This window comes from Garra rufa, chromosome 2 (assembly GCF_049309525.1).
Source record: "Garra rufa chromosome 2, GarRuf1.0, whole genome shotgun sequence".
NCBI lineage: Eukaryota > Metazoa > Chordata > Actinopteri > Cypriniformes > Cyprinidae > Garra > Garra rufa.
Window position 1 is genome coordinate 60,772,131 of NC_133362.1, and position 21,216 is coordinate 60,793,346.

Consider the following 21,216-nt stretch of genomic DNA (forward strand, 5'->3'; position numbering starts at 1 on the left):
TTGTTAACTTGTTTGTGACCACGCCCATGTCTCTGTGTATTTAAGTCTGCTTGTGATCACTCCCTGCTGTCCGTCGTTAACGTTACATGTCTTCATCTAATGCTCCTGGTTTTTGTTTATCTGTTTGTAATGCAGTGTTTCATTTAGTAAACCGTTTATTAGTGATGGGAAAATGAAGCTTTTCGAAGCACCGAGGCTTTCCCATCAACTGTATCATAAAAAGGTTCGTTACTCGAAGCTTTTCAACATGTTGCACACTAATGACATCTTGTGGACAAAGGTGGAAAAAGTTGCTTTCGCGTCACAGATCTTAAAGCGATTTTTAACAGTTTCATCAAACACATCAATTTGTGCTGTGTCAGAAAAACAGTAATTTTACTCGAATTGATCTGTAAATAAACATTTTAATAAAATTATACAAGTATAAGCATGGTTCATGTAGGCAAATATGTCCAAAGTAAATTAAGAATAATTTTGACTAATATTAGTATTAATTAGAAGTGCTTGTGAAGCAAGGATAACTACAAAATGGATATGCACAAAACTACACATGTACACATTTATTCGTATTATGATTTATTCTTGACAAAAAGTGTATGACACTTGATACTTGCACAAGGGGTTCACGTTATTTGAATCAGAATATGAAGCAGTCACGTGGTTGTGCGCGAAAACGAAGCTTCGGACGTCACAGGTCACGTGGTTATGGACAAAACGAATCAAGCTCCGGTACAGTGCTTCACTGTGAGATGTTTCGCTTTTTTGATACAAGCTTCGAAGCTTCGGTGTCAAATGTCACATCACTACCGTTTATATTTTATCTACTCTGGATCTCCTCTTCACTCCTCCACCCAACCAGTGTGTGACAGTTTGTTGGATTAACTGTATGTTATTTTTATTTTTTTCCTGCCCAGGGACTACAGATGAAATTTAGCTCGTAGCTAATTCTGGTATCGCTGAGGGCCATGCACTGTCCCTGTTAAATAAATAAATAAATAAATATAAGGCTCAGATTTATAATGCATTATAATTGTATTCTTAAGGCATTATAATGAATGCATAATGCATTATAAAAAAACCTTATAATATGTTATCTTATGAATATTCTTCAGAACAGTTTTAATGTATTATAATATTTACTTATTTGTGGTTATAGCTTTTAAGAGTATGATGATTTAGAACACACAATGAGTGAACTTGTGCATCCACTTAAATTTTAATGGATTATATTTCTCATAGTTACAATGTATTATAAATCTCATATCTTGCCATCTTTCTTATGCTCATTTTTTTTTCAAACAGCCATGTATGTGCAACATGTCAAATTTGCTTTGAACTATATTGTAATATCAGTTGGATTATTTTGATTGTACTCTTTAGAAGAGCTGTTAAGTAACTCCATGTCAACTATAGCAACTATAGCAGTCATTAGATTATTAGTAGTGTTTCTGTTAAATATATGCTAACACTTTATTTTGATGGTTCCCAACAGACAAACTGACTACAAGTAACTTTGCAAGTACATCAACATTCTACTTACACTAACCTTAACCTAAGCCTACTAATACTCTATTGTGAGTTAGTTGGCATGCTAGTTATCCAAGGGGACCATACAAATAAAATGTAACTTAACATATAAACATTGCATGGTCACACTTTATATAAGGTGGCCTTAACTATTATGTACTTACATCAAAAAATAAGTACAATATACCTAATGTGGTCATATTGCATTGCAAAACACTTTTGCTTCTATTAAGGTGGGATGTGAGTAAGGTTAGGGACAGGTTTGGTGGCATGAGTAGGTTTCAGGGTGGGTCAACTGGACATTGCCATGACAACTATACAGCCCATTATAAATGTAAAAGTATACTTAATATTGTGTTAATTGGGTTAAAAGTAATAACCACAAATGTGTAAACATTACAACGTATTAATTGTTGTTATTATTTCTAAGATCATGTTACATAAGATTTTTATAATGCATTATGCATTCATTATAATGCCTTAAGCATAGCCTTATAATGTATTATAAATGTGGGCTTCAGTGTCATTTCATTTTTTTTTTCTGATTTGTTCAGTTACCAAAATATGTAACAGTTTTTACACATGCACATTTTGTGGGTTATATAGTTGTCTATGCATTCTAGGTTTAAAGGAAAACTAATATGATGACAGATGTTCCAATTATTTTATTATCCTTTTGTCATTCAACATGTCTTTCCTTTGGTATTTTCTTTTTCAAATTAGATACAACATGGTTATCTTTGGGGGTGTGGATGGATATTCAAGTAAGGTACAACATTTAAACCTGCTTTTGGGTGGAAACTAGTCACTGTATAAAAAATGTCTTGGCATGCTTTTGTACTTACTTTTTTTATATATATATATTAGTGGTGGGCCGTTATCGGCGTTAACGTGCTGCGTTAACGTGAAACTCTTATCGTGCGATAAAAAAAATATCGCCGTTAATCTATTCTCAAATTTGGGTTGGGAGCTGGGTCTAAACTACGCAAGCTATGATGACTTTCACCTTGATAGTTTAACGCAAATGTATACCGAAGACTATAGAATATGGTCGCGCGTTTAAGTCTCCTCCACCAAAACACAGACGGGATCGCGTAGTCCTCCATTCATAAAAACAGAATCTACTATAGCAAAATGCCACGTAAATTCGTCGTTTTTTGGATTCATAAATCAACTGTTGGTCTGTCACTTAATTCAAATCGCGATACGGACTAGTGTCTGTGAAAACTGAAATGCAAAAAGACCGTTTTAATTTGAATCCGTTTGCCTAGCTGTATGTATGCATGGCGGAGACGAGCTTTTACTACACGCATACTGAAACACACGTGACGCTCCCGGTAATTTTTGGCATTTGCATCTCACATGAACAGATAAACTCAATCTCCCAAACTGCTGTGAGTGTCACTTTTACCGTTTCATTTGAGAAAACTAGCATCATATCATACTGTATACACAGAAACTTCACGGCAACCTGTCAAAATAAAAGTACGGTGTAACATCCCTGCTGAAAAAACCAGCATATGCTGGTTAGGTATGTTTTGGTGCTGGGATGCTGGTTTTAGCTGGTTTATGCTGGTCCTTTGCTGGTTTATGCTGGTCCCTTGCTGGTTTTTGCTGGTTTATGCTGGTCATGTTGCTGGTTAATGCTGGTCCTTTGCTGGTTTATGCTGGTCCTTGACCAGCAACATGACCAGCATAAACCAGCAAAGGACCAGCATTAACCAGCTAAGGACCAGCATAAACCAGCAAGGGACCAGCATAAACCAGCAAAGGACCAGCATAAACCAGCTAAAACCAGCATCCCAGCACCAAAACATACCTAACCAGCATATGCTGGTTTTTTCAGCAGGGATGTAATGGGTTGGGTAGGTGTTGACGTTAAAAAAACACACAATCTAATAGGTAGAAAAAACTATTTCATTGTTAGTTAGTTAGTAAACACAAGTACATCTAATTGAACATAATTTATTTTCATCAACAAATTATCATAGAACAGCTGTATGAGCTTTATGATCCATTCTCAAAGACTTACTTTTAGTCATTATTTGGGTAGCACACATATTCTGAATGCCTTCAGCAGAATTCAAATTAGCCATTTTAATCTAGATTAATTCCAAGATTTAATCTAGATTAATCTAGATTAAAAAAAATAATCTATGCCCACCCCTAATATTAATATATATATAACATCTTCTGTTTCATCCAGAGGATCCAGCTCTGGCTCTCCATTGCCACTTAAAAAAAACAGACTTCAAAAACACAGGGTTGGTAATCCCCTTACTCCCCACCTCAGTCTAATCTTAGACCAAAAAGGGTTCTTCAGGTCTTTATTCAAGTCCAAAATTAAATTTGCTAATTAGTTTGTCTGAAAGTGTATTCTCCAATACATTGTTGTTTTAAAGTCTGTATTTATTTAATTTTAAATGAGCTACCACCATAATTTTCCCGCTGTAAAAGATTAAGGGTCAGATGTGTACATTGTCATAGTTTTAAGAAACTCATAGTTGTCAATTTGTATTAGATAAATTATTTATCCTAAAAAACTGACCGTAAGTACGCTGAAGCATTTTCTTAACATTGTAAACTAACTTTCTTATTATTGCAGCCCCTCTCCAGAAGACCATATAAAAAAAACAGAGCAGACAACATCCTGATAAAGACCCATCTTCACAAGAAATCGAACCATCTGGGTCATCTGTTGGTCAACACTCCAGCAGCTCCAAAAAACATGGAAAACACTCTCCATACCCAATGCAAGAAGCAAGTATGTATAGTGTATTTGTGATGCAATCTAGTAGGGATGCAACGAATGTTCGGCAACCAAAATAGAAATAGCAAAAATTGGTATTCGGCTGCCGAATAACAGAAAAAAAAAAATTACAATTACATGCATAATTCAAGAAGTGGGTCTGAAAATATTTTTATTATATTTTATATTAAATATATTTTCATTTTCTTATTGTTTTCTTTTCTTTGAAAAGTCAGACAAAATAATAAGAGGCACATTTTTTGTCTATGTTATTTATTTAATGGTGAAAATATTGGCAAAATATATGGGGAAAATTGTGAAAAACTTTTGTGCAGTTTTTCATTTTGTTTGGCTTCGGCCAAGAATTTTCATTTCGGTGCATCCTTACAATCTAGAAAAAGAAAAAAAAAATTGTGAAATGATGATAATGCTGAGGTCAAGCCATCTTATGATATAAGAAAAATAAATAGAAACTTTGCATGCCTTAATATACACAGTACTGGTATTTTAAAGTATACACAGTATTTTAAAGATTTACACCTGAACATTATGTTGTCAAACAGCAGTAAAATAAGACATAATACTCTGCTTTTAATTAATAATTAATTAATTAATTAATAATAAAACCTGTTCACCTTAACTTTTTAGCTAATGTTTTGTTATCCGCATCACAGATTTCATAGGGCCCTAGTCAATAATCCAATGTTTCTATCATAGCTACTCATTTCAAATCTTAAAATAGTCAAGCTGAAATAAACACGGTTTTGTTTTGGGGAAATCTCCTTCACCCGACTCTCCAATACGCACACATGCCAGCTGTATGAGAGACTAAATCTGTTGTCAGAAAGTTTATCTACTGAATGGTATGGAGTAAAATTAGTAAACAAGCCTCACTAGGCCATTGGTGCCGACACTAATGTGATATTAAAACATCCAGATTATGACTTAATTTCAGACTTATTAGAAAAGGTTAAGTAAATTTGTAGATGGTTGTTATTGTAGGGATGAAATTGTGTCTTGATAATGTTTATTGTAATTATCATCTGTTTCTGTGCCTTAGAATTCCAGAGAAAAGTAATGGAGATGTTAGTTGAAATTCGTGAAGACATCCGCTTATTAAAGAAATCTTCTGGGGGTGCAGAAATGCATTCTCACTCAAGGATTCCTCCCCAGGCCTCTACCATTGAGGAACTCAGCATCATTGATAGATCCCTCAACTGCTTAGAAGAAAAGCAAAGACTGGTAAGATCATACCTAATCATATTTGCATAACACAGTTGATATTATGTGCAGTGTTGAGACATACTGGTAACTTTTTTTTTCTGTGGTTAAACTAAAAACTACTTTAACTCTGATTTCAGATTAATTACTTGTCCAATGTCGGAGGGACCCACTTGAAGGACAATGTCAAGAGGGTCATGGAGAAGTAAGTTGTTATATTAGCCTTTCTCTAGCCAACTTCAGTGGTGCTCAACAGATTAAAAGTTAAAAATGCTGTTTCAGTCCAGCTTCTCAAAGAGCTCTACACGATCCCAGCCGAGGAATAATAGTCTTAAAATAGGAATTTAAAAAAATTAAACATAATATTTATACACTTTCTAACCACAAATGCAAATATTTGTACTCTCTGCTGTCTTCTTCAAGGCAGTTAAGGAATGTTGAAAAACTCCCAACTCTCCTCCAAATTCTAAATCATCCCACATTGCTGTTTGACTTCCTTTTTTTTTTTGGGAAAGGGTGTTTGACCCTCGTTTCAGATTTCAAACTTTGCAGCATGTTTCCATTCACTTAGAGCTTACACACTGCATGAAAGGTCATTTTCAAAAATCCTTCATCTAGCACCAACAAGCTTTGTATGATATCTGCATTATAGTAGATGATGATGAACCTAAGACAAACCGAAACTACTGGCTAATAATGTGTCATGTATAATTATTTTTGTATTACTCTTGTATCCACAGGTTGATGACAAATGAGGTCATGGCCCGTTTCAACATGAAGGGGGGGAAGGGCAAGCTTGCCTTCATCAAGCTAAATCTCTACACTGTTGTCACAGGTAAAGAAAACAAACAAACTAAATAATAAAAATATTATTGTTGCATGACTGTGACGGTCAGATTTGTTTAGCTTCCTTTTTGGTTGTTAAGTGAAAACCACATATTGTAGTCAGCAGGTTAGTCAGCTAAGTAAATCAATTTAACTGATACCCACAAAAAATGTCACATCACTGCATTGCAAAGTTTTCAGGTGAAACTTTTAACAATGTGCCTGGCAAAACTTTTTCAGAGTTACTTATCTGTCATGCAGAAATAACACAAATGTTCAAATATACACTTTTTGTTGACTGGCAGGTCATTCCTGTTGCTAGACTACTTTTCTGTTTGAGATATTTATTGTTAGTCAGAACTTGAGAACATTTTTTTGCATTCACAATACTTCGATAAAATACTTCGATAAAATCGAATACTTCTAATGTGGTCTTTCATCTATTGTGAATTTACCTTAAGATACTCTGCAAAAATAAAATGTGCATCAAATCCTATTTTCCTCATACATTTTCATTTTCAAATATTTCTTACAGAGAGTGTCCAGAAAACATCAAGAGAGACAGAGGCAAATATTGCAGCAGCCATCGCCTTCTGTTTAAAATATGCCCCAGACAGAGTAGGTGGAGGTGGCAGAAGAAAAAGCTCTGAATAAAATTTTTATGTGTTTTAAAAAATACTGGAATTACAAGTGGAACATAGTTGATTTAAAAATAAAAAAATAAAGTGTTACTTTGAAAATGTTCTGTTTCAATGATGATAATAATAATATATATATTTTTTTACTTGTGTGCTGATTATTATTATGCAACAAAAAGGTTTGATGTCATGCCAACAAAATACATAATAACCACATCTTTCTTTAAAGTAGGAATGTGACAGCTTAACACTGATGTTTAAAAAGTTGGAATATGAACTGGAAAGGTTGATTTAAAAAAAAATATTTTGTAATGTTCTATTTCAATAATGTTATCCAAATGATTATCTGTTGGAAATGGGACATTGACGTCGGTCTGACGTTGGGTTCTGACGTCAACCCGATTTTCATTTCCAACCAAAATACAACGTCTGACCAACGTTGGACATTGACGTCGGTCTGACGTTGGGTTCTGACGTCAACCCGATTTTCATTTCCAACCAAAATGCAACGTCTAACCAACGTTGGACATTGACGTCGGGTTCTGACGTCAACCCGATTTTCATTTCCAACCAAAATGCAACATCTGACCAACGTTGGGGTACAACGTCAACCTGACGTCATGTTGACGTCCTGTGTCTGCTGGGAAAGTATGCTAGCAGATTTTTTTTATCTTTAAATTGTTTACTTTAAATGCTTAATTTACTTAACCTTCATTATCCAGACTATCCCTTCAATCAGCAAAAGCAGTCTTCATCTTTAGCCACCACCATGTCTTGTAATTATCCTATGCCATATCTAAGGACCTGCAAAGGTAAAAACCGATATAGACATATTAGTTTAATATCATCTTAGCCTCATTGATTCAGGAATTTATCATAATGTTGAATCCACAAATGTTATGCAGTTCTTGTCAGTAAAGCAATCAACTTCATCCTGACATTTTGTTATGTCTTACTAGAAATAATGGTTGACATCACATGGTCTCAGATGGTTCTTGTAAGCCCATTGCCGTTAACTCTTAATAAATAAGCTCCTTCTCCTCAAGGTGTGATGCCCTGGCATGTTTGCATCATTGCTGGTGATCAGGTCTGGAGGAGCTCACATTTTTGAGGCAGATGGCTGTAACTTCTTACAGATCCCCCCTTTAACGATGCTTTAGGCCTATTCAGCATCCGCTCAACTCCGCTACCATCTCAAATATAACACCCCCCACCTCGGGCAGGTGCCCAGTGGCGGTCACCCCCTGCCTTAGGTTGCCCTCCGCTTGGCCAAAAGAGGATCTTACCCGTCATTGAGAAATCACCTCATTCACACTGGTAACCGCTCTTTCCATTTGGACATCCTCGACAGTTTTCTTCCAGAATCTGGTATTTTCTGCAGCTTAGGAAAGGAGCACTCAAGAACCATGCGAGCCATTGAGACCACCTAGTAGTACTAAAACATTGAGACATGTTAATCAAAGCAATATTTTATCACTAAAATCAATTAGACATCTTCAAATTATCGTGCTAATATTACTCTGAATTCAAATATCACACCCATCCACTCAGTGTAATGCTCTGCTACTTCTGTATAGCCAGAGCCATCAGGCCCTGTATGATGGTGGAGACTAAAAATAAGACAAACAAGTTATTGGCAAGACAAGTAACAATGCAACTGTTTAACTATTTCAAATCATCACTTCTATTGTTCAAAATTCTATAGCTTCTAAATATCTTATTTCCTCCATGCATTCGGCAGTTGAATCATTTAACAACTAATTGCTCTCTGACTGCATAAAATTACAAATGTAGAATTTTTGAACTCCTTGTAGCATGTCCTTTAACTTCTCTGTGTCTATGATTTTCATTGAGACATTGTGCTGTACTATTAATAGCTTATTATCATTTATGACACAAGCTCAGATTACAGCATTTAGCTGACTTTGGATGAGAGAAAGAACTCTGAGGGATTCAGGACTGATAGCAATGCATGCCATTAATCTATAATTTCAATGTGATATCTTTTACTATAGCCCAGCTTAAATTTATATATATATATATAAAAAAAAATAACAAGCACTTTCAAATAAACATCTTTCTTATTGTCTTTTTTTTTTTTTTTTTTACTTACTTTGCAACTCAAAGGCTAAGTTTTTCCAAAGCTCTGCCTATGGCTTTGGAAATTCTGTACTTTATATCTGTCAGGGGTTATCTGACCCAGATATGTTACCTCATGCTATCTAAACTTCTTTAAAATTAACTTATGTTACTTGTTTACAATATTACCAGCTTCTATATAAACATAATTTTTCACTAAACATTGGCATATGGCTGTGATGCTGAGTGGCTGAAATTTTATTTTCTCTCCCTTTTTTTTTTTTTTTTTCCAATAAAGTTGGTCTTTTGTCCAAACATCAGTTATTACTAATTTCAACTCAGGACAAGACTCTGTTACTTTTACAGCTTCAGCCACACAGCGCATGATAAGCAAACTGTTTCACTGCAGTCAAATGCAATCTTATTGTCACAGTTGAGTAAGGGAGGTTAGTGATGATTTATTAATTAAACAAACAAAGCAAAAGGCCAACACGGCACAAAACTAAACTTAAAAAGAAACTCAAAATAACAAAATCCAGAACACGATCAAAATCCAGGAATCTTCAAGAACACAACATAACACACAGGACAGAAGACAATGCAGACATGAAGCAGGAGTGAGAAATGAGAGTTCTTATACAAAAGTCCAAATGGTGAACAGCTGTGAGTGAATCAGTGTAAATGACAAAACAGACGTGAAGAATCAGGAGTGCAGTGCAAACAGCGACCTCAGGTGGCTGAGGTAAAACCCACAGCCCCGATCATGACACTTATCTTCTGAAAGCAAAACATAAGCTTCAAAGTTTTTCCAAAATGCTAATGCCTAACTGTGTGTCTAGACAGTGTTTTTACCAACCCAGAATTCAGTCAAATACATTGTCAGAGCTTACAACAACTACTCTATATAGGGACTAAAACAGATTTATGATTTCATTCTTTGTCATTTAAAATCTTCTATGTACAAAGAATTAGATTAAATCATTACTCAATTAATTCTGGGATTGATTTTTTTTTTAACAAATAGCAACACTACACCTCTAAAAATAGGCACATACATTGTATCTTGTTTCTTTCTTTGTATGTAGCCTATCAAGTTGTTGTTTTATTTCCCAATCAGAATCAAAGCCCAGACTGACCATTTAACTTGTGCTGAGAATATCCCTAATGTTTGAGCTTCATAGCAGAGCTGTTTACAGCATCTGTTCTCTTCTATTTCATTATTTCTATAAGGATTAAGCAAGTTACCTAATTTATCCGCCATATTTCTATCACAAACCAAAAACCAAAAGAGATGATAGCAGCAAGAGATTGAGGCGGCGATCTTACCAATTCCACTTGACTTCTGCGAGATGAAACTGCAAAGTATATTCCCGAATTTCCGTATATGTCCATTCCAGTTAGGAGCATACAAACAACAATTTAGCTCTTTCCGGGTTGTTCCTGATACATCCCAGATCAACCAGTCCTTTCCCTAACATATATTAATATATAGATGTGCACATTTATTGTATTACTATTTCTGTTTTTAACACTACTTTTTGGTTACTCTGTTCCCTAACCAACTGATCTGACCTGATCGCTAAAGCTCGGGGTACCCCTGTCTGTGGTGGTAGGAATAGAGGGTTGGTTGAGTGATTTACGACTAGAACCCCTCTCTAGCATCTTACATTCTCTCAGTATTTCATATATTTAAAACAGACTGCACAGACTGCACATCTCATCTCTACGGCTCTCAGTGCCACAGAATGCACTATCTGGCCTTTACGGCTCTTTAGTGCCACAAAAGAGAATGCATTTTGTCCCCACTGGACTGTGCTTTTTATCCCCCAATAGAATGCACCTACTTCTACTACACACCTCTCAATCTAAGTCTACTATTAATATCACAGGTGTGCACTTGTACACCATACCAAACCATATGTTACTTAATGTTACAGGTGTACCTCAATTCATGACACCAGTTTACTAATTCACCAAGTTCACCTAAGTCTGGTGTCACCTCAAATCCATGACACCAGTTTACCAATTCAACCAAATTTAACAGTTTACCAATCCAACTAAATTCAACTAAGTCTGGTGTCACCCACTCACGTCTGAGTGAGTCTCTATATCACTCTACCTTCTCCCACCCCTTCCACCACAGACAATCCCTAACCAGAAATAATTTTACAAATCTTCCTACCTTGTTGATTGATCAGGGATATCACCAAAGAACAATTTGCCCGCGCAACCTCCACCATTTCTGTAAGGGGAATTTTACAGTAAAAACACAAGGACCAGATATGATGAACAAAAACCAGGAGTCAAAGATTCAATCAATCGAAGTCATGTTTACTGAAGAAAATAGTTTGCAGTTTCATCAGCAGAAGTCAGCTTCAACACTCTCGATGGAGTTCATAGGCCGCTCTGCGTACATGTTCAAAACACCAGTAATTATACTATAACAGAGGTTGCTAATTACGTCAATGCATAGGTTAGGAAGATCCTGATTGGTCAAATACTTAGATAACTGTAAAATTTTCCACATATGGTAGACAAAATCAAAGCTATCAACAAGTGATTACACAGACGACAAAGATCAGAGGTCAGACACAACAGGGTGTCTCCAGAAGCCCGTTTATGACCCGCAACATCAGCAAATGGCAAGAACCTCCTCAGGATGGTCTTTCCGCCGTCACGCCTGATATTAAAGACAGAGGCTGACACACACACACAAATTCACACACAGAGGCCTTATCTATCTTCAAGGTTGTCTTAGCCAGGCAAGACTCTTTATCAGTGTGGTTGGACGCACACACTTAAACAGTTAGCCTCTTAGGAAAATGGAGACAAATCAACAGGATTTCTCTAATACAAGTCTAAGGGATATCAAGAACACATGTCATAGATGTCCCAAATCACAGATGTCCTGGTTACAGCTGCTCATATAATCAGGAGGGTCATCCTGACCTCCTGAGGTGTGATCTCCGGTCTCTGAGAAAAGAGAACTTCAACAGGCAGAAAACACATTTGGCACAAACTTTAATCTAACATCCTGTGATTTTCTATGAGGCATCTTTCTAGCCACTACTAACATCAAACAACAAATAATATTAAAGTTAAACACTGATTTATGAACTAGATCATCTACTAAAAATGTGTAAAAATTAATAAGGATATTAATTTGTAAAAAGGCCATGATGTCTTCCGACTTCCACTCCTTCAGGTCAATATGCAAAGTTTGGAGCTCCTTCTAGCAAATCAGGCTTGGCCTGATTTTAAAGGCTCATTTTAAAGAATCCCACACACATGCAAACACACACCCCTTACTTAAAAGAACTCTGTTCCTGCATTTGCCTGGGAATCAGAGCCAGACCTCCTGTGTGGCAGGCGAGAATGGATGATGGAAGAGACTTTTTAACTTTTACTCCTCCCATTTGGAGTGAGGGGGAGATGAAAATCTTATCGGCACCCTAGATTACCCTTTGTGAGTATAGTGGTTTACCACAGGGAGCGCACATGCTCAAGCGCATGGGCACACAACTCGAGTTTCTCTTCATAGACGCATAAATCTTTCGCCTTTTACTAAAGATTTCCGTGGAGGGTAACCTTTGCGAGTGACCTGTATTTTTGGGTGCTCTGCTCACAGCAGAGCTGCACTGCAGTTTCAATAACAGACTGAATCTGACCACACACCAATGTGCATTGGAGCAAAGCGTGCTTCCTCGTGGACCGTGTTTGCAGCCTTTGCGCTTCCTGTGTCGCAACTTCACATTTTTTTTCAGCCAGCGTGGAAAGACAGCACTCTCATGACATGATGGGATCCAAACCTTGGGCTTCAGCTACTTTGGCCCTGTCAGTGACTTATGTACTTCCAGCATTCTTTTCTGCTCACAACAGAGCTGTATTGGAGTGTCAAGAGTAAAACTGGCCACCAGCCAATGGGCGGTGGAACGAAGCGCGCCTCACCACGTTCTGTACTTGCGGAGTTTGCGCTTTCTGCGTCGCAGCTCCAGATTCCTTTAGCCCGCATGGAAAGACAGCACTCTCTCGTACATGACGGGATACAAACAAAGATGGCTTCAGCTCCTTTTGCCCTATCAGTGACTTGTGCATTTCAAGCATTCTTTTCAGATGGCTAAAAGCTGGAGTCGGGCACTTGCGTTGGTGGTATAGTGGTGAGCATAGCTGCCTTCCAAGCAGTTGACCCGGGTTCGATTCCCGGCCAACGCATTTGTTTTGGCTCTGGCTGACGTTGAAGCAGAACTCCTTCTGTGACCTCTGTCAGCACCAAAATCTTTTGGATGAGTCGTTCAGCAGCAGCAAAGAGCTGGGTCTCCCCGTCGGGGAATCGAACCCCGGTCTCCCGCGCGGCAGCCGAGAATAGTTTAGCTAAACAGCCCTAAACCGTTTCCCATTCATTCTCAATGGTAGTGTTAAACCAATACGGATGTAATATTCTTTTGTCCACTGACGCTCTAGTGTCGCTCTTCCGTGTTTCGTCACCCCGGGAAGTTTGAAGTATAAATTTAATAAACAATTTGTGCCTCAAGTGTAGTTTTGTTTGCTATTACTGTGTTAATTACCGAGGTTTCTTTAATGACACATGATAAGGTTCAATAGCTTTTAAAAGGCTTGATGGACTGTTCCTGAACACATGAGAAAATGTTAACTTGACCCTAATAAACACTACAACTCTTTATTGTTTAATAATTGTCTGTATGTGGTCAGTTTCTACTATTTCATTATGTGTTATTTTGGTTTCTTGAATAAAACACAATTTAGTTCTAAAGTTTTTAAAGGGCTCAATGTACTCTTCTAGAATAAGCAGGAAAACGTTTATTTTAACATAAAGAACATACTACAAGTCTTTAAAGTATTATTACTGTTTTTGGGAGAAGGTGCTCTGTGACAATGCTCACCATAAATAATACTGATAATAATTATTATAATTATTATTTTAATTTGTAGACTATATAAATGAGTGCACTTAAGACAGTAAACTGTTTACCTTTTACAGTTTTGGAAATGTCATTCTTAACATAACTCGTGGTAAGCTTTTTACCCAGAGTGAGATGCATGCTGCACTATTAATTTTATTATTAAATAAAGCCTACACTGTACATTTTTTCCAGGATTTCACAAGATATAACTGTAATATTTCACAGTTAATTACATTATTACCACTTCACAGGTTTTAACTGTGATAATTCACAAAGTAATACCGTATTTAGACTTTTACTGTGAAAATAATGCAGGCACGGGGCTTTTACAAGAAACTACTGTGAATTCCGTCTTTTTCGAGTGTGGCAGCTGTGGCAGCATCATCAGAGCTGTCTGACGTGCGTGGTCTCATTCGGTGGATTCAGCGGTAAGTGTTTAAATGTGAAACTTTATCAATTTGATGACTGTTTTTTATATGATAGTGCATGTTATTTAAAAGTATGAACCAAATTAGCGTTAGTTGTAGGTTCTGTTGTCATGTTTTTGTAATTTAGCTGGAGCAGACTTGCGTCAAGGTTTAAGCGCGCAAATTTGAATGAATTCAAGCTTCACTTGCACGTTTTACTTTGTTCTCTTAGTTATGTTGTGTTGCTTTTTGTTTTTTCATTTATTTAGTTAATTCTGTCACTGCTTGGATTGTGCACACTTACTGGCCAGCTGCTTGCCCTCCTCTCGTTCTGGACTGCGATTGATGTTTGGTTCTCCATCCTGTTCTGCCTGCCTGCATGGACTGTACACGATGACGAACAGTGCATTATGATTGACTCGTCTGTTCCTGACCATCGTGTCGTACTTCCAGTGGTGCAACCGCTCGTCTGCTGCTTGATCTCCGTCTGACGGAATGTGTTGCGGCTTTCCTGGAATGTGCCGCTCGGATCGCTCTCTCGCTTGCTGATCCCGGCTTGATTATTCATATTCCTCTCATCGTCCTGCTGACCTGCGGCTGGCGGCTCGTCTTCAGTTTATATTTTATAATAAATATTGTTTAAGCATCTAACTGCATTTGGGTCCTTTTCTATAGAAAATCGTGACAGTTTGCTGCCAGTTCCGGACCATGTTGATGTGCTTCACTAGACCTCTGCCTCATTGCAGTTTAGAGGTCCGTGTCAACTATATCAAACCGGCCACTGAAATGGTTGAAGTGCGAGGCGCTTGTATTGAAATGCAGACGTGTTATGTAGAGGACGTATCGGGATGGATAAAAATCTAGTTGTGGGATAGCCTAATAGGCAAGCTAGTAAGTGGGAAGAGCTACTGCATCCGAAACGTCTGCACCAGGCAGTATGCAGGATGCCTATTTTTAACCACTTCACGTACTACAGAGACTGAGGAGATCGAAGATGTTTCTCTCCCTACTCGTGTTGAAGATTTCCAAGTAGATGAAGATCCTGCAACCATAATTATTGGTGAAATCAATGCTGCAGAGATTACTGTGTCACGTAGATGTAGAAAATGCCAGGCTTGGCAGAATGATTTGAATGCCAAAGAACAGTATCATCGGTGTCATAGATGTGGACTTCTTCAGAAGTGCCAAAATTTTGAGTGCATTACCAAAGGGAAAGTGTCAATTGGAAATAGTTTTGGCGAAGAAGATGTGTCCTTGTCCAACAGTGTCCTCAAACAATATCTGACCAATGAGAAGCTTCTACACTTACTTTCAGACAGCCAGGATATTGAAGAATATCTATTGAGTTTGGAAAAGTGCCAAATGAAAATGCAAAACAACACTGTTGTTTGTTTGGAAAAAGCATCTGCTGATGCATCTGCAGCATTTATTCAAGAAGAAGAACCAGCTTTAGGATCCGTTCAGCAAGAAGTAGGTTCAGTCCCAGTGGTGACAAGACAAGAAGAGTCAACTGAAGTTGACCCTTCAATATCTGAGGACGAAAAGGTGGCAGAAATAGATGTGGACGAAGATCCAGTTGATGAAGAAGTTGCAGTTGCAATGCGGGTTGAGCAAGAAATAAAAGGTATAACATGAGTAATGTTATTTTTTTTTCTTTTTTTCAATATTTTCTTTATTGAGTTTCACATTTACAATTATAATCAATACCCTTCCCCCACCCCCAAAAAACACGGCATTTGGAAAAAAAAAAAGAGGAAAAGAAGGAAAAAAAAAATATAATAAAAATAATAATAAAAATAATAATAAATAAATAAAAAAAATAGGTAAAGAAAATAAAGCCTTCCAGAATTGACAGTGAAGGGATAAGTTGTCCCATGTTTGTTCAGTCCATAAACAGTCACTTAACGCAAAAGGCATGGCAACAGACGAGAAGAGAAAAAAAACAAACAAACACAGATTGCAGAACAGGTACAACATCACAATAACTAAAAAAAAAAATAAAAAAAAGTACCAGTCTAGATAACATCATAAAAGAACCAGAATTATTGGTAATAGACAAAAATATACATACATAAATATATACACAAACCTAAATATTTAAATAAATAATTAACTTTAAGAAAGGAAAGAGGAAAGAAAAAGGGAGATAACTATGAAAACAAAGAGAGGTTGAGGACGACTATTCCATCTTAAAGGCCAGGAAGTTCTTCAAAGAATTTAATAAAGGGGGACCATTTGTCTCGAAACTTACGTTTCGAACCTCGAATCGTATATTTAATTTTTTCCAATTGAATGTAAGACATTACTTCTTTCATCCAACCACCATGTGTTGGAGGATCTGCCCTTTTCCACTTAAATAATATTAAGCGCCTTGCTAGTAGTGTAGTGAAGGCAATAACAGAATGTATATCATTCCTGAGATCTATACCCCTAGGCACCACACCAAAAATGCCCATCAAGGGATCAGGGTCAATCTGGATGCCGTATATCTGTTTATATGATTTAAAGATCCCCTTCCAAAACTCCTCTAGCTTGGGACACAACCAGAACATATGAGCAGTGGTAGCAGGTGTTTGTGAACACCTACCACATATAGGGCTAACATTTGGGTAAATCTTGGCTAGTTTGGAGTTAGTAAAATGAAGCCTATGGAGAGCCTTAAATTGAACTAAGCCAAGCCTCGCACAGGGCGAGGAGGAATGCACCCGTTTTAAAGCATCTTCCCATTCTTCATCTGTAAAGTCTCTGCCCAAATCATTTTGCCAAGCTTTACGAATATAATCCAGGTTTTGTGGATCTATAGATGTTATAATAGAGTATATACTTGAAATGAGTCCCCTGCCGTGTGGGTTTAAGTCGAGCAGTTTCTCAATGGGTGATGTAGGAGGCAGACTTGGGAAGGAGACAAAAACCTTCTTAATAAAACTCCTTACCTGCAAATATCTAAAAAAAATGAGATCTAGATAAAGCAAAATGATGACTAAGATCTTCAAAAGAGCAGAAAGTATTCTCTAAATATAAATTTTTTAGAAGCCTAATCCCCTTCTCCTCCCAGACACAAAAAGCAGAATCCATGCAAGATGGTGGAAATAAACAGTTAGAGACAATAGGACCCAAAATAGAAGCTGACTGTAACCCAAAATGTCTTCTAAATTGGGCCCAAATTTTTAAGGTGTGAGTCAACACAGGATTAGGGAAGGAGACATAACTTTTTGACACCAGAGGGAGTGACGCGCAAACTAGGGAGCCAAGTTTGAAATTGGAACATGATTGTTCTAGTTGTACCCACAAAATAGTGTTTTGGGGATCCACATTAGATAACCAATAAATTATTTTCTGAATGTTACTTACCCAGTAATAAAATAAAAAATTAGGTAGTGCCATCCCTCCGTGACATTTAAGTCTCTGTAAAAAAGACTTCCTAATGCGAGGGGTCTTATTCCCCCACAAAAAGGATGTAATTAAACTATCTAGCTTAGTGAAAAAATTCTTCCTGATAAAAATGGGTATATTGGAAAATAAATACAGAAACCGAGGTAAAACAGACATCTTAATTAGGTTAACACGACCTGCTAAGGACAAGGGCAAAGAGGACCATTTCGCAAAGTCTTTTTTACATCGATCTAGTAGTGGACAAAAATTGGATTTAAACAAGTTATTAAATGACCTAGTGACTTGTACACCTAAGTATTTGAAACCCTCATGAACTACTCTAAAGGGGATAAGAGAAGAGGCTCTATGGGAGATTGGAGTGATAAAAAAAATCTCACTTTTATTCATGTTTAGCTTATAACCAGAAAAATTGCCAAACTCTTTTAATAATGAAATAATTTGAGGTATTGAGGAGGTTGGGCTTGATACATAAAGCAAAACATCATCTGCATATAATGAAATTTTATTCTCTATACCAGGGGTTTTCAAACCTGTCCTGGAGCCTCCCCTGCCCTGCACATTTTGTATGTCTCCCTTATTAGGCACACCCAATTCAGGTCTTGCAGTCTCTACTAATGAGCTGATGATTTGAATCAGGTGTATTAGATGAGAGAGACAAGCAAAATGTGCAGGGCAGGGGAGGCTCCAGGACAGGTTTGAAAACCCCTGCTCTATACCATGCCGTATGATACCTTTAAAGTCAGAGGATTGACGGAGTGCAGCAGACAATGGTTCAATTGATATCGCAAATAACAAAGGAGAGAGGGGGCACCCTTGCCTGGTGCCCCGGTGTAAAGGGAAATATTCAGAGTATACATTTTTTGTGCACACTGAAGCAACCGGGGAAGCATATAACAATTTGACCCATGAAATTAAATCTGCCGGAAATCCAAACTGTTTAAGAACGTAAAAGAGGTATTCCCACTCTACTCTATCAAACGCCTTTTCAGCGTCAAGGGATATTACTGCTTCTTGGTCACCTGGGGAAGAATTTGTATACATTACATTATATAGACGTCGCAAATTATTGAAGGGGTTACGACCTCGAATAAATCCCGTTTGGTCATTTGAGATAATAGTAGGAAGAACGTGTTCTAGGCGTAATGCGATCATTTTAGATAAAATTTTAAAGTCCACGTTTAAAAGCGAGATTGGCCTATATGATTCACACAAAATAGGAACTTTGCCTTCCTTCGGCAGAAGAGAGATTGAAGCCTGCATGAGTGTTGGGGGGAGAGTTCCTGTATAGAAGGATTCATTATAAACTGCTACAAGAAGTGGCCCCAGTAAGGTTGCAAACTTCTTGTACAACTCTATCGGGAACCCGTCCGGTCCCGGAGCCTTACTGCTCTGCATTGCTGCAATGGCCTCGGCAACCTCTGATTCACCCACAGGTCTGCCCAGATCAGAGTTAAGGTCAACATTTATAGTTGGTAAATCAATTTTTTTTTTTAAAGCATTCTAAAATAGCCGGGTCATTAGGATACTCTGAAGTGTATAAGGAAGAGTAAAAATGAACAAAGCTTTCATTAATATCTTGAAAAGTATATGCCATAGATCCAGATGGGGCTTTGATGTGAGTTATTGTCTTTGAATTATTTAATTGACGAGATTGAAAAGCTAGTAATTTGCTGGCTTTATCCCCAAATTCATAAAATGTATGCCGAGTTTTTAACAACCTCTTTTCTTCATGTGAGGTTGACAGCAAGTTATATTCAGACTGAAGACTTATTCTTTCTTTATATAAGCGAGGGCAAGGAGCGATGGCGTACTGTTCATCCAGCTTGTTGATAGCTTCAGAAATATCCCTGAGCTTAGAAAGTTCTTGCTTTTTAACATAAGAAGAGAAAGAGATTATTTTGCCACGCAGATATGCTTTCAATGCCTCCCATAATATAGATCTAGATATATTGTGCGTGTCATTTAACTCTAGATAAATCTTAATCTCATTTGTAAGATAATTAATGAATTCTTCATCTGCCAAAAGCAAGGGGTTTAGTCTCCAGGGTATAAAGGAAGAATGCTGATTTGGTAAACTAAGTACAAAAGATGAAGGGGCGTGATCAGATATAACAATGCTATGATACATACTAGATGAAACAAGGGGCAAAAGACTTTTGTCCACCAAGAAAAAATCAATGCGACTATATGAGTGATGCACAGAGGAAAAAAAAGAGAATGTTCTGGAGGAAGGGAAAATAAATCTCCAGGGGTCCAATAGTCCGAATTGGTCACAGAAATTCTTAATGTTTGTAGCTGCTTTAGAGGCCTGTATAGTTCTAGAGGAGGATCTATCCAGGGTTGTGTCCAGAACACAGTTAAAGTCCCCTCCTATAATTAAGGCATGATCATCAGCTGTTGGAATAGATGTGAAAACTCTTTGGGGCATAGATATTAACGAGAATAACTTGTTTGTCCAGCAGGCGTCCTACAACAATCACAAAACGACCATAGATGTCACTAATACACTTTTCGCTAGTAAAAGAAATGTTTTTCCTGATGAGAATAGCCGTACCTCTGTCTTTTGCATTAAAGCTCGAATGAAAAACCTGTCCTCCCCAACTCCGCCTAAGTTTAATTATATCTGAATTAAGAATATGGGTTTCTTGCAGAAAAATAACGTCTGCGTTTAGTTGCCGTAAATGAGAGAAAATTTTACTTCTTTTAATAACATTGTTCATGCCTTTCACGTTCCACGTAATGAAATTAACCTCACATTTATTACACTTGGACATGTTATCAAGAAATAACTGTAAGTGAACAACGAAAGAATACAGGTTTCATCATAACAAGCCACGCAAGCATCTTTACTCCGATCAACAGATCAATGCTTAACAAAATCTGAGAGAAGAAGAAAGAAAAAAAAAAGAAAAAAAAAATTAAAAAAGCTGTGCAATTGTACCCACCTCCCCACCACCCTTGTCGTAAACGACATAAACAACCTTGAACAAACATCCGCTGGTATACTAAGAACCATAACTCACCAGCTTGTTTTTCTGCTCCATTAGAACTAAATACGGATAGCAGAAACAAGTGACATTTTTAATTTAAATCAAAGAGTGTGGATTAAACCAAACATAAAATAGTCTCTTCAATTCTCCATCCTTTCGAACCGTAAGGTTACCCAACTTCAGCGGAGAACTGTACAAAGCAAGAATAGAGACATGTTCTTTGCTGTGATGTGCGTCCTACTCACTCGCTGAAGGGGGAACAATTCCCCTCACAAATTCCAGAGCCCGTTGCGGACAATCAAAAAAATGTCTCGTTCCATCATGATTGATCCGTAGGCGTGCAGGGAAAAGCAAGCCGAATTCAATGCCCGCTCCTCTCAACTGGGCCTTAACCTGATTAGAGGCCGCTCTCCGCTTCGCGACCTCGGCGCTGACATCCGGGTAGAAGTGTATACGCGCTCCTTT

General features: G+C 37.4%; 1 protein-coding gene and 2 non-coding genes across 3 annotated transcripts in view; 2 read left to right on the forward strand and 1 right to left on the reverse strand.

Moving 5' to 3' along the window:
- LOC141326018 (uncharacterized) overlaps nucleotides 1-21,216 on the reverse strand; it is a 301,935-nt gene that overhangs the window by 228,131 nt on the left and 52,588 nt on the right. The gene's annotated exons all lie outside the window — the stretch shown is intronic.
- LOC141327220 (U5 spliceosomal RNA) lies at nucleotides 12,559-12,674 on the forward strand. The gene has a single exon (XR_012354529.1). It is a non-coding gene; the product is annotated as a U5 spliceosomal RNA (small nuclear RNA).
- trnag-ucc (transfer RNA glycine (anticodon UCC)) lies at nucleotides 13,180-13,251 on the forward strand. Its single transcript has one exon. It is a non-coding gene; the product is annotated as a tRNA-Gly (tRNA).